We start from the raw sequence: 15,251 nt of genomic DNA, 5'->3' as shown, positions 1-15,251 counted from the left end.
CTGAGAGCTGATGTTTATAGTCTGGGAGGGGGCCAATATCCATGGTCCTTTCCTAGCCTGTTAATATCAGTTCGCAACTGTCTGCCTAGCCTTTGCTGGTTATTAATTATAAGGGGACCACACTTTTTTATTAGGGGGGGTCGGGTCCTCCATTTTAATAACTAGTGAAGCCTTAGTATACAGTGGTGACCTTATATTAACCCCTTAACGACCGCCGATACGCCTTTTAACGGCGGCCGCTAAGGGTACTTAATCCACAGCGCCGTTAATTAACGGCGCTGTGGAAAAAGTGAATAGCGCCCCCCAGAGTCGGATTTTCTCTGGGGTCTCGGTTGCCGAGGGTAGCCGAGACCCCAGAGAACATGATTCGGGGGGTTTTTACCGACCCCCGAGTTGCGATCGCCGGTAATAAACCGTTTACCGGCGGTCGCAACAAAAAAAAAACAAAACGCGATTTGCCGTTTAATTTCTCTGTCCTCCGATGTGATCGCACATCGGAGGACAGAAAAATGTGGTCCCCGATGGCCCCCAATAGCCCCCCAATACTTACCTACCTCCCCCGGTGCTCCTCGTGTCTCCCCATGGGCGCCGCCATCTTTTTTCCGGGAAAAAATGGCGGGCGCACGCGCAGTGCGCCCGCCGCCCGGCACCCGGATGTTCTTTGGGGTCTCGGCTGCCGGGGGTAGCCAAGACCCCAAAGAACATGATCGGGGTCGGTTTGCACCGACCCCTGCTTTGCGATCGCCGGTAATTAACAGTTTACCGGCGACCGCAAAAAAAAAAAAAAAGCGATCAGTTATTTCTCTGTCCTCTGATGTGATCGCACATCAGAGGACAGAGAAATAGGGGGATTCGGGGACCCTATCATACTCACCCGGGGTCCCTGGGTCCTCTTCTGTCTTCTCCTGCCAGCCGGCTTTTTCATCATGGCGGGCGCATGCGCAGTGCGCCCGCCATCTGCTGCCATCTGCCGGCCGGCAGGAGAAGACAAGTTGGGGCTAAAATTAGGGTTAGGGTTAGGGTTAGAGTTAGGGTTAGAGTTAGGGTTAGGGTTAGAGTTAGGGTTAGGGTTAGGGTTAGAGTTAGGGTTAGGGTTAGAGTTAGGGTTAGGGTTAGAGTTAGGGTTAGGGTTAGAGTTAGGGTTAGGGTTAGAGTTAGGGTTAGAGTTAGGGTTAGGGTTAGAGTTAGGGTTAGAGTTAGGGTTAGAGTTAGGGTTAGAGTTAGGGTTAGAGTTAGGGTTAGAGTTAGGGTTAGGGTTAGGGTTAGAGTTAGGGTTAGGGTTAGAGTTAGGGTTAGGGTTAGAGTTAGGGTTAGAGTTAGGGTTAGGGTTAGGGTTAGGGTTAGAGTTAGGGTTAGAGTTAGGGTTAGAGTTAGGGTTAGGGTTAGAGTTAGGGTTAGGGTTAGGGTTAGAGTTAGGGTTAGGGTTAGAGTTAGGGTTAGGGTTAGACTTAGGGTTAGGGTTAGAGTTAGGGTTAGAGTTAGAGTTAGGGTTAGAGTTAGGGTTAGGGTTAGAGTTAGGGTTAGGGTTAGACTTAGGGTTAGGGTTAGAGTTAGGGTTAGAGTTAGAGTTAGGGTTAGAGTTAGGGTTAGGGTTAGAGTTAGGGTTAGAGTTAGGGTTAGAGTTAGGGTTAGGGTTAGAGTTAGGGTTAGGGTTGGGGCTAAATTTAGGGTTAGGGTTAGAGTTAGGCTACTTTCACACTAGCGTTTTTTGGCTTCCGTCGCAATGCGTCGTTGGAGAAAAAACGCATCCTGCAAAAGTGCTTGTAGGATGCGTTTTTTCTCCATTGGCTTGCATTAGCGACGCATTGCGACGGATTGCCACATGTCGCATCCGTCGTGCGACGGATGCGTCGTGCTTCGGCGGACCGTCGACACAAAAAAAACTACATGTAACTTTTTTGTGCGACGTGTCCGCCATTTCCGACCGCGCATGCGTGGCCGGAACTCCGCCCCCGCCTCCCCGCACCTCACAATGGGGCAGCGGATGCGTTGAAAAAACAGCATCCGCTGCACCCGTTGTGCGGCGCTTACAACGCTAGCGTCGGTACGTCGGCCCGACACACTGCGATGGGCCGAGTACGACGCTAGTGTGAAAGTAGCCTTAGGCTTCTTTCACACTTGCGTCGGTACGGGGCGGTCGCAATGCGTCGGCCCGATGTACCGACGCACGTTGTGAAAATTGTGCACAACGTGGGCAGCGGATGCAGTTTTTCAACGCATCCGCTGCCCAGTCTATGTCCTGGGGAGGAGGGGGCAGAGTTACGGCCACGCATCCGCGGAAATGGCGGACGCGACGTACAAAAAAAAGGTTACATTGAACTTTTTTTGTGACGACGGGGGCTAAAGTTATGGTTAGGGTTGGGGCTAAAGTTAGGGTTGGGGCTAAAGTTAGGGTTAGAGTTGGGATTAGGGTTAGCGTTTGGATTAGGGTTGGGATTAGTGTTACGTTTGGGATTAGGGTTGGGATTAGGGTTAGGGTTGGGATTAGGGTTAGGGGTGTGTTGGATTTAGGGTTTTGATTAGGGTTATGGTTAGGGTTGAGATTAGGGCTGTTTTGGGGTTAGGGTTGTGATTATCGTTAGGGTTGTGATTAGGATTATGGATCGGGTTGAGATTAGGGTTAGGGCTGTGTTGGGGTTAGGGTTGGAGTTAGAATTGGGGGGTTTCCACTGTTTAGGTACATCAGGGGGTCTCCAAACACGACAGCCAATTTTGCGCTAAAAAAGTCAAATGGTACTCCCTCCCTTCTGAGCTCTGCCGTGCGCCCAAACAGTGGTTTACCCCCACATATGGGGCATCAGCGTACTCGGGATAAATTGGACAACAACTTTTGGGGTCCAATTTCTCCTGTTACCCTTGTGAAAATAAAACTTGGGGGCTAAAAATCTTTTTTGTTGGAAAAAAATATATTTTTTTATTTTCACTACTCTGCATTATAAATTTCTGTGAAGCACTTGAGCTTTCAAAGTTCTCACCACATATCTAGATAAGTTCCTTGGGGGGTCTATTTTCCAAAATGGGGTCACTTGTTGGGGGTTTCTACTGTTTAGGTACATTAGGGGTCTGCAAACGCAACATAACGCCCGCAGACAATTCTATCAAAGTCTGCATTCCAAAATGGCGCTCCTTCCCTTCCGAGCTCTGCCGTGCGCCCAAACAGTGGTTTACCCCCACATATGGGGTACCAGCATACTCAGGACAAATTGGACAACAACTTTTGGGGTCCAATTTCTCTTGTTACCCTTGTGAAAATAAAAATTTGGGGGCTAAAAAAATATTTTTTGTGGGAAAAAAAATATTTTTTATTTTCACTACTCTGCATTATAAACTTCTGTGAAGCACTTGGGCATTCAAAGTTCTCACCACATATCTAGATAAGTTCCTTGGGGGGTCTATTTTCCAAAATGGGGTCACTTGTTGGGGGTTTCTACTGTTTAGGTACATTAGGGGTCTGCAAACGCAACATAACGCCCGCAGACAATTCTATCAAAGTCTGCATTCCAAAATGGCACTCCTTCCCTTCCGAGCTCTGCCGTGCGCCCAAACAGTGGTTTACCCCCACATATGGGGTACCAGCATACTCAGGACAAATTGGACAACAACTTTTGGGGTCCAATTTCTCTTGTTACCCTTGTGAAAATAAAAACTTGGGGGCTAAAAAATCTTTATTGTTAAAAAATATATATTTTTTATTTTCACGACTCTGCATTATAAACTTCTGTGATGCACTTGGGCATTCAAAGTTCTCACTACACATCTAGATAAGTTCCATGGGGGGTCTAGTTTCCAAAATGGGGTCACTTTTGGGGGGTTTCTGCTGTTTAGGCACATCAGGGGCTCTCCAAACGCGACATGGCGTCCGATCTCAATTCCAGTCAATTTTGCATTGAAAAGTCAAATGGCGCTCCTTTGCTTCCGAGCTCAGCCATGCGCCCAAACAGTGGTTTACCCCCACATATAGGGTGTCGGCGTACTCAAGACAAATTGTACAACAGCTTCTGGGGTCCATTTTCTCCTGTTACCCTTGGTAAAATAAAAATTTGGAGGCAAAAAGATCATTTTTGTAGAAAAAATTCGATTTTTTTATTTTCACGGCTCTACGTTATAAACTTCTGTGAAGCACCTGGGGGTTTAAAGTGCTCACCACACATCTAGATAAGTTCCTTAAGGGGTCTAGTTTCCAAAATGGTGTCATATGTGGGGGGTCTCTACTGTTTAGGCACATCAGCGGCTCTCCAAACGTGACATGGCGTCCGATCTCAATTCCAGCCAATTCTACATTGAAAAAGTAAAACGACACTCCTTCTCTTCCAAGCTCTGCGGTGCGCCCAAACAGTGGTTTACCCCCATATATGGGGTATCGACGTACTCAGGAGAAATTGCACAACAACTTTTGTGGTCTAATTTCTCCTGTTACCCTTGTGAAAATAAAAATTTGGGGGCAAAAAGATCATTTTTGTAGAAAAAATGAGATTTTTTATTTTCACGGCTCTACGTTATAAACTTCTGTGAAGCACTTGGGGGTTCAAAGTGCTCACCACACATCTAGATAAGTTCCTTAAGGGGTCTAGTTTCCAAAATGGTATCACTTGTGGGGGGTTTCCACTGTTTAGGCACATCAGGGACTCTCCAAACGCGACATGGCATCCGATCTCAATTCCAGCCAATTCTGCATTGAAAAAGTCAAACGGTGCTCCTTCAATTCCAAGCTCTGCGGTGCGCCCAAACAGTGGTTTACCTCCACATATGGGGTATCGACGTACTCAGGAGAAATTGCACAACAACTTTTGTGGTCTAATTTCTCCTGTTACCCTTGTGAAAATAAGAATTTGTGGGCGAAAAAATCATTTTTGTGAAAACAAATGCGATTTTTTATTTTCACGGCTCTACGTTATAAACTTCTGTGAAGCACTTGGGGGTTCAAAGTGCTCACCACACATCTAGATAAGTTCCTTGGGGGGTCTAGTTTCCAAAATGGTGTCACTTGTGGGCGGTTTCCACTGTTTAGGCACATTAGGGGCTCTCCAAACGCGACATGGCGTCCGATCTCAATTCCAGCCAATTCTGCATTGAAACAGTCAAACGGTGCTCCTTCACTTCCAAGCTCTGCGGTGCGCCCAAACAGTGGTTTACCTCAACATATGGGGTATCGGTGTACTCAGGAAAAATTGCACAACAAAATTTGTGGTTAAATTTCTGTTTTTACACTTGTGAAAATTAAAAAAAATGGTTCTGAAGTAAAATGTTTGCAAAAAAAAGTAAAATGTTCATTTTTTTCTTCCACATTGTTTTAGTTCCTGTGAAGTACGTAAAGGGTTAATAAACTTCTTGAATGTGGTTTTGAGCAGCTTGAGGGGTGCAGTTTTTAGAATGGTGTCACACTTGGTTATTTTCTATCATATAGACCCCTCAAAATCACTTCAAAGGTGATGTGGTCCCTAAAAAAAACATGGTGTTGTAAAAATGAGAAATTGCTGGTCAACTTTTAACCCTTATAACTCCCTAACAAAAAAAAAAATTGTTTCCAAAATTGTGCTGATGTAAAGTAGACATGTGAGAAATGTTATTTATTAACTATTTTTTGTGACATATCTCTCTGATTTAAGGGCATAAAAATACAAAGTTTGAAAATTGCAAAATTTTAAAAATTTTCGCCATATTTCCATTTTTTTCATAAATAATCGCAAGTAATATCGAAGAAATGTTACCACTAACTTGAAGTACAACATGTCACGAAAAAAAACAATCTCAGAATCAGCGGGATCCGATAAAGCGTTCCAGAGTTATAACCTCATAAAGTGACACTGGTCAGAATTGTAAAAATTGGCTCGGTCATTAAGTACCAAATTGGCTCTGTCACTAAGGGGTTAATAGCCTGGGAAGCTCCATGTTTATTATCATTATTTATTGGTTTTGTCCTGAGTTTCCTGTATTTTTCTTACATTAATTATAATGGGGAAAACATGGTTTCCATGTTGCATGACACTACAAGAACTTGTAAATGTACCATAAAGCAAATCAAGGACAAAACATTTGCCTGTTTTGTTTTTAACCCCATTCTACCATTGGACGAACTATTCCATCCATGTGACCCGGGTCCTAATTTCCATGGATGGAATAGTACGTCAAACGCGATCAGCCGCGCTCACGGGGGGAGCGCGGCCGGGTGTCAGCTGATTATCACGGTCAAACATGATCGCAGCGTTCCGGTGGCATAGGGAAGCATCGCGCAGGGAGGGGGCTCCCTGAGACCCTCAGAACAACGCGATGTGATCCCGTTGTTCCCAGGGTCTCCTCCCTGCAGGCCCCCGGATCCAAGATGGCCGCGGGGTCCTGCAGGGAGGTAGCTTGTCAGTGCCTGCTGAGAGCAGGTGCCGGCAATACTCCTGCAGTGCCTGTCAGATTGCTGATCTGACACAGTGCACTGCAAAGTGTCAGATCAGCGATCTGACTTTATATAATGATGTCCCACCCTGGGACAATGTAAAAAAAAAAAAAGTCTAAAAATATTTTTAAAAAATTCCTAAATAAAGAAAATAAAATAAATTTTAAAGTAAATATTGTTCCAATAAATACATTTCTTTATGTAAATAAAAAAAAAACAATAAAAGTACACATATTTAGTATCGCCGTGTCCGTAACGACCCGACCTATAAAACTGTCCCTCTAGTTAACCCCTTCAAGGCAAAAAAAAAACAATCCATCATACCGCCGAAAAAAAAGTGGAATAACACACAATCAGAAAAATGGATATAAATAACCATGGTACCGCTGAAAACGTCATCTTGTCCCCAAAAAAACGAGCCGCCATACAGCGTCCTCAGGGAAAAAATAAAAAAGTTATAGCCCTCAGAATAAAGCGATGCAAAAATAATTTTTTATATAAAATAGTTTTTATTGTATAAAAGCGCCAAAACATAAAAAAATTATATAAATGAGGTATCACTGTAATCGTACTGACCTGAAGAATAAAACTGCTTTATCCATTTTACCAAACGCGGACCGGTATAAACGCGCCCCCAAAAAAGAAATTCATGAATAGCTGGTTTTTGTTCATTCTGCCTCACGAAAATCGGAATAAAAAGCGATCAAAAAATGTCATGTGCCTGAAAATGGTGCCAATAAAAACATCAACTTGTCCCGCAAAAAAAAAAAACCTCACATGACTCTGTGGACCAAAATATGAAAAAATTATAGCTCTCAAAATATGGAGACACAAAAACTATTTTTTGCAATAAAAAGCGTCTTTTAGTGTGTGACGGCTGCCAATCCTAAAAATCCGCTAAAAAAAACCCCGCTATAAATAGTAAATCAAACCCCCCTTTATCACCCCCTTAGTTAGGGAAAGGGTTTAGGCTTTGGATTACGATTGGGGTTAGGGTTAGGGGTGTGTTGGAGTTGAGGTGTGTTGGGGTTAAGGGTGTGGTTAGGGTTGGGATTAGGGTTAGGGGTGTGTTTGGGTTAAGCCTGGAATTAGAATTGGGGGGTTTCCACTGTTTAGGCACATCAGGGGCTCTCCAAACGTGATATGGCATCCGATCTCAATTCCAGCCAATTCTGTGTTGAAAAAGTAAAACAACGCTCCTTCCCTTCCGAGCTCTGCTGTGCGCTCAAACACTGGTTTACCCCCACATATGGGTTATCAACGTACTCAGGACAAATTGGACAACAAATTTTGTGGTAAAAATCATTTTTTGGGGAAAAAAATTATTTTTTATTTTTACGGCTCTCCGTTATAAACTGTAGTGAAACACTTGGGAGTTCAAAGTTCTCACAACACATCTAGATAAGTTCCTTGGGGGGTCTAGTTTCCAATATGGGGTCACTTGTGGGGGTTTCTACTGTTTAGGTACATCAGGGGCTCTGCAAATGCAACATGATGCCCGCAGACCATTCCATGAAAGTCTGCATTTCAAAACGCCACTACTTCCCTACCGAGCCCCGACGTGTGCCCAAACAGTAGTTTTATCCCACATATGGGGTATCAGCGTACTTAGGACAAATTGGACAACAACTTTTGGGGTCTAATTTCTCCCGTTACCCTTGGGAAAATACAAAACTGTGGGCTAAATAATAATTTTTGTGAAAAAAAAATATTTTTTAGTTTCACAGCTCTGCGTTATAAACTTTAGTGAAAAACTTGTTGGTTCAAAGTTCTCACAACACATCTAGATAAGTTCCTTGAGGGGTCTAGTTTCCAATATGGGGTCACTTGTGGGGGGTTTCTACTGTTTAGGTACATCAGGGGCTCTGCAAACGCAACATAACGCCCGCAGACCAATCCATCTAAGTCTAAATTCCAAAACGGAACTCCTTCCCTTCCGAGCTCTGCAATGCACCCAAACAGTGGTTCCCCCCCCATACATGGGGTATCAGCGTACTCAGGACAAATTGCACAACAACTTTTGGGGTCCAATTTCTTTTGTTACCCTTGAGAAAATAAAAAATTGGGGGAGAAAAGATCATTTTTGTGAAAAAATTTGCTACATTATAAACTTCTGTGAAGCATTTGGGGGTCAAAGTGCTCACCACACATCTAGATAAGTTCCTTAGGGGTCTGCTTTCCAAAATGGTGTAATTTGTGGGGGGTTTCAATGTTTAGGCACATCAGGGGCTCTCCAAACGCGACATGGCATCCTATCTGAATTCCAGCCAATTGTGCATTGAAAAGTCAAACGGCGCTCCTTTGCTTCCAAGCTCTGCCATGCGCCCAAACAGTGGTTTACCCCCACATATGGGGTATCAGCGTACTCAGGACAAATTGTACAACATCTTTTGGGGTCCAATTTCTCCTGTTACCCTTGGTAAAATAAAACAAATTGGATCTGAAGTAATTTTTTGTGAAAAAAAAGTTAAATGTTCATTCCAAAAATTCCTGTGAAACACCTGAAGAGTTAATAAACTTCTTGAATGTGGTTTTGAGCACCTTGAGGGGTTCAGTTTTTAGAATGGTGTCACTTTTGCATATTTTCTATATAGACCCATCAAAGTCAGTTCAAATGTGATGTGGTCCCCAAAAAAGAATGGTGTTGTAAAAATGAGAAATTGCTGGTCAACTTTTAACCCTTATAACTTCCTAACAAAAAAAAAATTGGTTCCAAAATTGTGCTGATGTAAAGTAGACATGTGGGAAACGTTACTTATTAAGTATTTTGTGCAACATATCTCTGTGATTTAAGGGCATGAAAATTCAAATTTGGAAAATTGCTAAATTTTCAACATTTTCGCCAAATTTCCGTTTTTTTCACAAATAAACACAGGTAATATCAAAGAAATGTTACCACTATCATGAAGTACAATATGTCACGAGAAAACAATATCAGAATCACCAGGATCCGTTGAAGCGTTCCAGAATTGTAAAAATTGGCCCGGTCATTAACGTGCAAACCACCCTTGGGGGTAAAGGGGTTAAAGAAGTTTGTAATGATTAACAAGTCACCTGCCTGAAGCTATGGTTGTCTGATCCCTTCACATAGATAACATAAATTCCTCGCATGTCTTCTGTCTTTGTCTTCATCCAGCCAAGCAGATTGTCCAAGTTATTAGACTATTCTTAACCAGAGTAGTAAGGTCGGCAAAAGTGTTTTTATGTTTGCATTTTTATAGGTATCCACTAGATGGCGATAATGTCAAATACATTTATTTTTTAGTCCTCTATTGCTCAAATGTCACAAAGAAATGGAGAACCACAAGAGTAAAAAAAAAAAAGAGCACAAAAACCTTTATTAATACAATAATGATGTAAAATCATGTATCTCGGACCTCTGTCAATACTGATAGATTCCTATAATGTATACCCCAATAATGGCACTCTTCACCCATAATATATACTGGCATTTGCTTTAGGCAGGGGTCACACTAGGGTATAAAAAATCGGTACAATGTTGATCCAGAAAAATAGAATGAGTGTCATGTGAGTATAATGCAATTTTTCTCATCTAGCATCCGTACGCAATGCGTTTTTAACATTATCTTTTACATACTGTAATTCTCTGGTTTACAAAACTAATAAAGCAATCTGATATACAGATATAGATAGATGTCCTGTAGGTATATAATGGTATAAGCCCACTACATATTCAACTTGCACCCTTTATTGCCTTTCATGTGGCACTAAAGAGTGTTTAGCCTTATTTTAAATAAATAATAATAAAAAATCTGACACCAGCGAAGGTAAAGCAGACAGCTTTGGGCTTATATTATCAGGCTGGGAAGCTACGTTGTTATTGGGCCCATCTCAGCCTAAAAATACCTGTCCACAGCCACTCCAGAATTGGCGCATCACATTAGATGGGCCAGTTCTGGTGCTTTGCCCGTCTCTTGCCGATTGCCCTAGAGTGGTGGCAATCGCGGTAATGGTAGTTGGGGTTCATGGCGGCTATGATTTGAGAAAAATCACAGCTGCCATCAACCCCTGGTGTTTGTAATGGAGAGGTGTCTATCAGACACCCCAATTACTAACCCAGTAATCAAAAATAAAAACACACACAAAAAATACTTTATTTGAATAAAAACTCCCCCACACTATCCCTCGTTCACCAATTTATTGAAAAAAAATCCCATGTAGTCCCACCATAATCCAAGGAAACAGTCCACCAATTTATTACCAAAAATGTTCCCACGAAGCTCCAACGTAGTCCACATTTTCCCTAATCTGGCTCCAGCGACTGTGAATAGCAGTAAAATTACCGCTATACACAGATGCGAGACAGTGACGACAGAGATCATCATCATCGCTGGGTCTTGCTGACTGCAGCCTTAGCCAGAAACACTGATGAGCGATGTTGACAGCACCCGGTGCCTGTGAGTAGCGATCTCTTTACTGCTATTCAAAGTCGTCATCAACCCCAACCATTACCCTGATTGCACCGCACCAGGGCAATCGGGAAGAGCCAGAATTGGCACATCTAATGTGATCCACCATGTCTGGGGAGGCTGCATGCTGGTATTTTTAGGCTGAGAAGGCACAATAACCAGGGACCTTCCCAGCCTGGTAACATCAGCCTGCAGCTATCTGCTTTACCTTTGCTGGCTATCAAAAATAGGATGGACACCACATATTTTTTTTTAATTGTTTAGTTAATTTTTGAGTTAAGCATACTATGTACTTTGTGTATCTGTCTTTGCACAGTGCATTATTTTTGTACACATTGTGAATTACTATTATAGCTAATCATACTACGTCATTAGTTACATCAACTATTTGCTATTGACAGTACATGACGCCTTGTTATATACCCATTATCAGAACCGTACCGTATGGGTATAGACAGATTTTAGCCACAGTGTTTTGCCTGTTTACCATCTGTGATAATATGGTGGGACATTTTTTTCTATATTGGTGGTCCAGGAACAATATCTTTTTTATAAAACCAACTGGAACAGCTCATATCTATTGTTATTGACAGGATTGACTATCTCTCTTATCTAGAAAAATATTTAGAATTGAGAGTCCTCAGTGGTTGATACCTTTTAATGGCTAAAGGTACCTTCACACGAAACGACTTTGTAACGATATCGCTAGCGATCCGTGACGTTGCAGCGTCCTCGCTAGCGATATCGTTTAGTTTGACACGCAGCAGCGATCAGGATCCTGCTGTGATGTCGCTGAATAAAGTCCAGAACTTTATTTGGTCGTCCGATCGCCGTGTATCGTTGTGTTTGAAAGCAAAAGCAACGATACCAGCGATGTTTTACACTGGTAACCAGGGTAAACATCGGGTTACCAAGCGCAGGGCCGCGCTTAGTAACCCGATGTTTACCCTGGTTACCAGCGTAAAAGTAAAAAAAACAAACAGTACATACTCACCTGCGCGTCCCCCAGCGTCTGCTTCCTGACACTTACTGAGCGCCGGCCCTAAAGTGAAAGTGAAAGCACAGCGGTGACGTCACCGCTGTGCTGTTAGGGCCGGAGCTCAGTCAGTATCAGGAAGCAGACGCTGGGGGACGCGCAGGTGAGCATGTACTGTTTGTTTTTTTTACTTTTACGCTGGTAACCAGGGTAAACATCGGGTTACTAAGCGCGGCCCTGCGCTTAGCAACCCGATGTTTACCCTGGTTACCCGGGGACCTCGGCATCGTTGGTCGCTGGAGAGCGGTCTGTGTGACAGCTCCCCAGCGATCAAACAGCGACGCTGCAGCGATCGGCATCGTTGTCGCTATCACTGCAGCGTCGCTTCGTGTGAAGGTACCTTAACTGAAATGATGGTAACAAATTGCAGCTTTCCAGACTACACAGGTCTCTTCATCAGGCAAAGACTAATATAAATTCTGAAGAATCACATATTTATGCACAACATAGCACAGAAAAAAAAACACCATGGATAAGACAGGTGGCATGAAGCAGAATTACCATGAGTGATAAAAGATATATCTTTCCTGTATCTATCATCTATCAATAATCTATCTATCATCTCTTATCACCTATCTATCATCTATCTATCTATTATATATCTATCATCTATCTATCTATTATATATCTATCATCTATCTATTATCTATCTATTATCTATCTATCATCTATCTATTATATATCTATCATCTATCTATCTATTATATATGTATTATCTATCTATTATCTATCTATCATCTATCTATCTATTATATATCTATCATCTATCTATTATCTATCTATTATCTATCTATCATCTATCTATCTATTATATATCTATCATCTATCTATTATCTATCTATTATCTATCTATCATCTATCTATCTATTATATATCTATCATCTATCTATTATCTATCTATCACCTATCTATCATCTATCTATCTATTATATATCTATCATCTATCTATTATCTATTATCTATCTATCATCTATCTATCTATTATATATCTATTATCTATTATCTATCTATCATCTATCTATCTATTATATATCTATCATCTATCTATTATCTATCTATTATCTATCTATCATCTATCTATCTATTATCTATCTATTATGTCTTATATATCATCTATCTATCTATCTATCTATCTATGTATTATCTATCTATCATCTATCTATTATATCTTATCTATTATCTATATCTATCTATTATCGATCTATTTATCTATCATCTATCTATTATCTATCTATCTATCTATCTATCTATCTATCTATCTATCTATCTATTATATATCTATCATCTATCTATCTATCTATCTGTCATCTATCTATTATCTCTTATCTATTATCTATCATCTATCTATCTATCTATTATCTATTTATCTATCATCTTGCATTGGAGAGTGTGATCTGGCTCTCGCATTCGCTCGTAGCACGCTGACACTTTTTTCTCAGTCCAGTTATGGTTGAGGAAAAAAATCCCAGATTCGCACTGACTCATTTACTAACATTGGTCATAGTGCAATCGATGTTTTCTCACATTGCACTCGTCCGATTTTTTATGCTCGTGATTGAGCCCTAATAGATACAAAATGAAAGCTCGTGGGTTTTTTTCTGGACTCCATGGGATGGGGTAGCATCGTCTGCTGCGCTACTGCACCGCCATTTTGGGGTATGCTGACATATTCTGGAAATACAGAAGCCAAAATGATGCACTTTGAGTCTCCATCTAATAAAATTCTGTATGTTGGACATTTTGTACTGCCTAAAAAGAAATCTCCAGCATTCGAGCACACAGTGTTAGTGCAGGAGCATGCAGCTTCTTCTTGTCTCTGCTGCGGGCTTTTGCTGCACAACTTGGGAAGAAGCTCCTGAAAATGGACCAGTACCATTAACATCCAGGTGATCATGCGGGAGTTCAACTTTAAGGGGTTATCCAGAAGTTATTTTTTCTATGGGGCTAAGCACTTACCAGCAGGTAGCTGCTAACTACCTGCCCTTTTCTGCGCTGCGATGATCTTTCGCGTCTCAGAGCGATTGCAGACCACTCCTTACAACTATGCTCCAACTTCATGTGATGTTACATTGACAGAGCAATTCCTTCTCTTCCACTTTGCTCTGTTGATGGGGTGTCACTGTCGATGTCATGTTTATTGAGTTAGTGCGCTTTACATTACAGGAGCAAAGTAGTGAGATAACTGCTAGTGACACTGATACCTAGCTTAACTAGCTGTGGCGGGAAAGGGGTTAAGGAGACTTCGTATATGCTAATTGTTGTTGCAGGCATTTTCTGGACAGAGGATATGGTGATTTTTTTTCTGTGATGTTGCTAATCTGTATTCATCTATTTCTCGTCATATGACCCTTAGAACTGCTGAACATCGAGGGGCCACATGATGACCTAATAATCTAGACGCAGGGGTCCCCAACCTGCAGCTCAGGAGCCACATATGGCTTAGGGTCACATGAATTGTGGCTCGCGGCTGTCTGCCAGCTTGGTGCATTATCTCCAGGTCTATCAAACAGCTATGAAGGGAACATATCAAAATGGTGAATTTTGTGAGTGGTCCTGCACAGAAGAGCAGATCTGGATGCACATATGGGGTCTTAGGGGTATAGAGGTAATCTAAGTATGGTACTCTGGAGACAGGACGAAACTACCTGTCAGGAGGTGCTGAAGCTGGATGCAACAGTGTGTTTGGACTGATCGATGGGCAAATACTGAATGGGGGTATTGTGGGAACCACTGGATCTTGGTATACTGCTTCGAGTTGATTTCTGTGGAAAAGATTTGGTTACCATTATACCCGTAATCGGGCTTTGGTTGCCACTACTGAGCTGGATGTGGCTCACGACCCTTTCTCAGAGCTGGATGTGGCTCTCAATATTTGTAAGGTTGAGGACCACTTATCTACAATTTTTATTGATTTTTTTTGCATCATAACTTTTTTTACATATATACTGTATATTTGATTGTTTTTGTTTTTTTAGCAAATTAGAATTACCCCTATGGGGTCAAAATTCTTCCCATTTCTGGTGGTGCTGTATGTGTTGGGAAGAGCTCTAAATTATGTCTTTCTCTAATCCTTATACTGATCAGATATTCTGGTATGGTCGCTACATTGATGATTTACTCTTGTTTTTGGGGTGAGGATGTGGCTGCCGTGCTGGGGTCCTTATATATTAATGACAATGGTCTTAATTTTAATTTTATCACTTCTTCCTCTTCGGTTACTGTATTGTTTTACTGCTCCAGAGTCAACCATACATGTCTGAAATCATGCAGCCAGTGTCTCATACATGCTGTCCATGGATCGGGCAGCATGTAGCAGCTGTCAGATTTCCTATAATACTAAAACTTGGTGGAAACATGTCAACATGAATGCAACTCGGTTATGCTGATTTTCAATGAAGCT

This window comes from Ranitomeya variabilis, chromosome 3 (genome assembly GCF_051348905.1).
Source record: "Ranitomeya variabilis isolate aRanVar5 chromosome 3, aRanVar5.hap1, whole genome shotgun sequence".
Lineage (NCBI taxonomy): Eukaryota > Metazoa > Chordata > Amphibia > Anura > Dendrobatidae > Ranitomeya > Ranitomeya variabilis.
The sequence above is the reverse complement of the archived record's forward strand: the minus strand, read 5'-3'. Positions refer to the sequence as shown.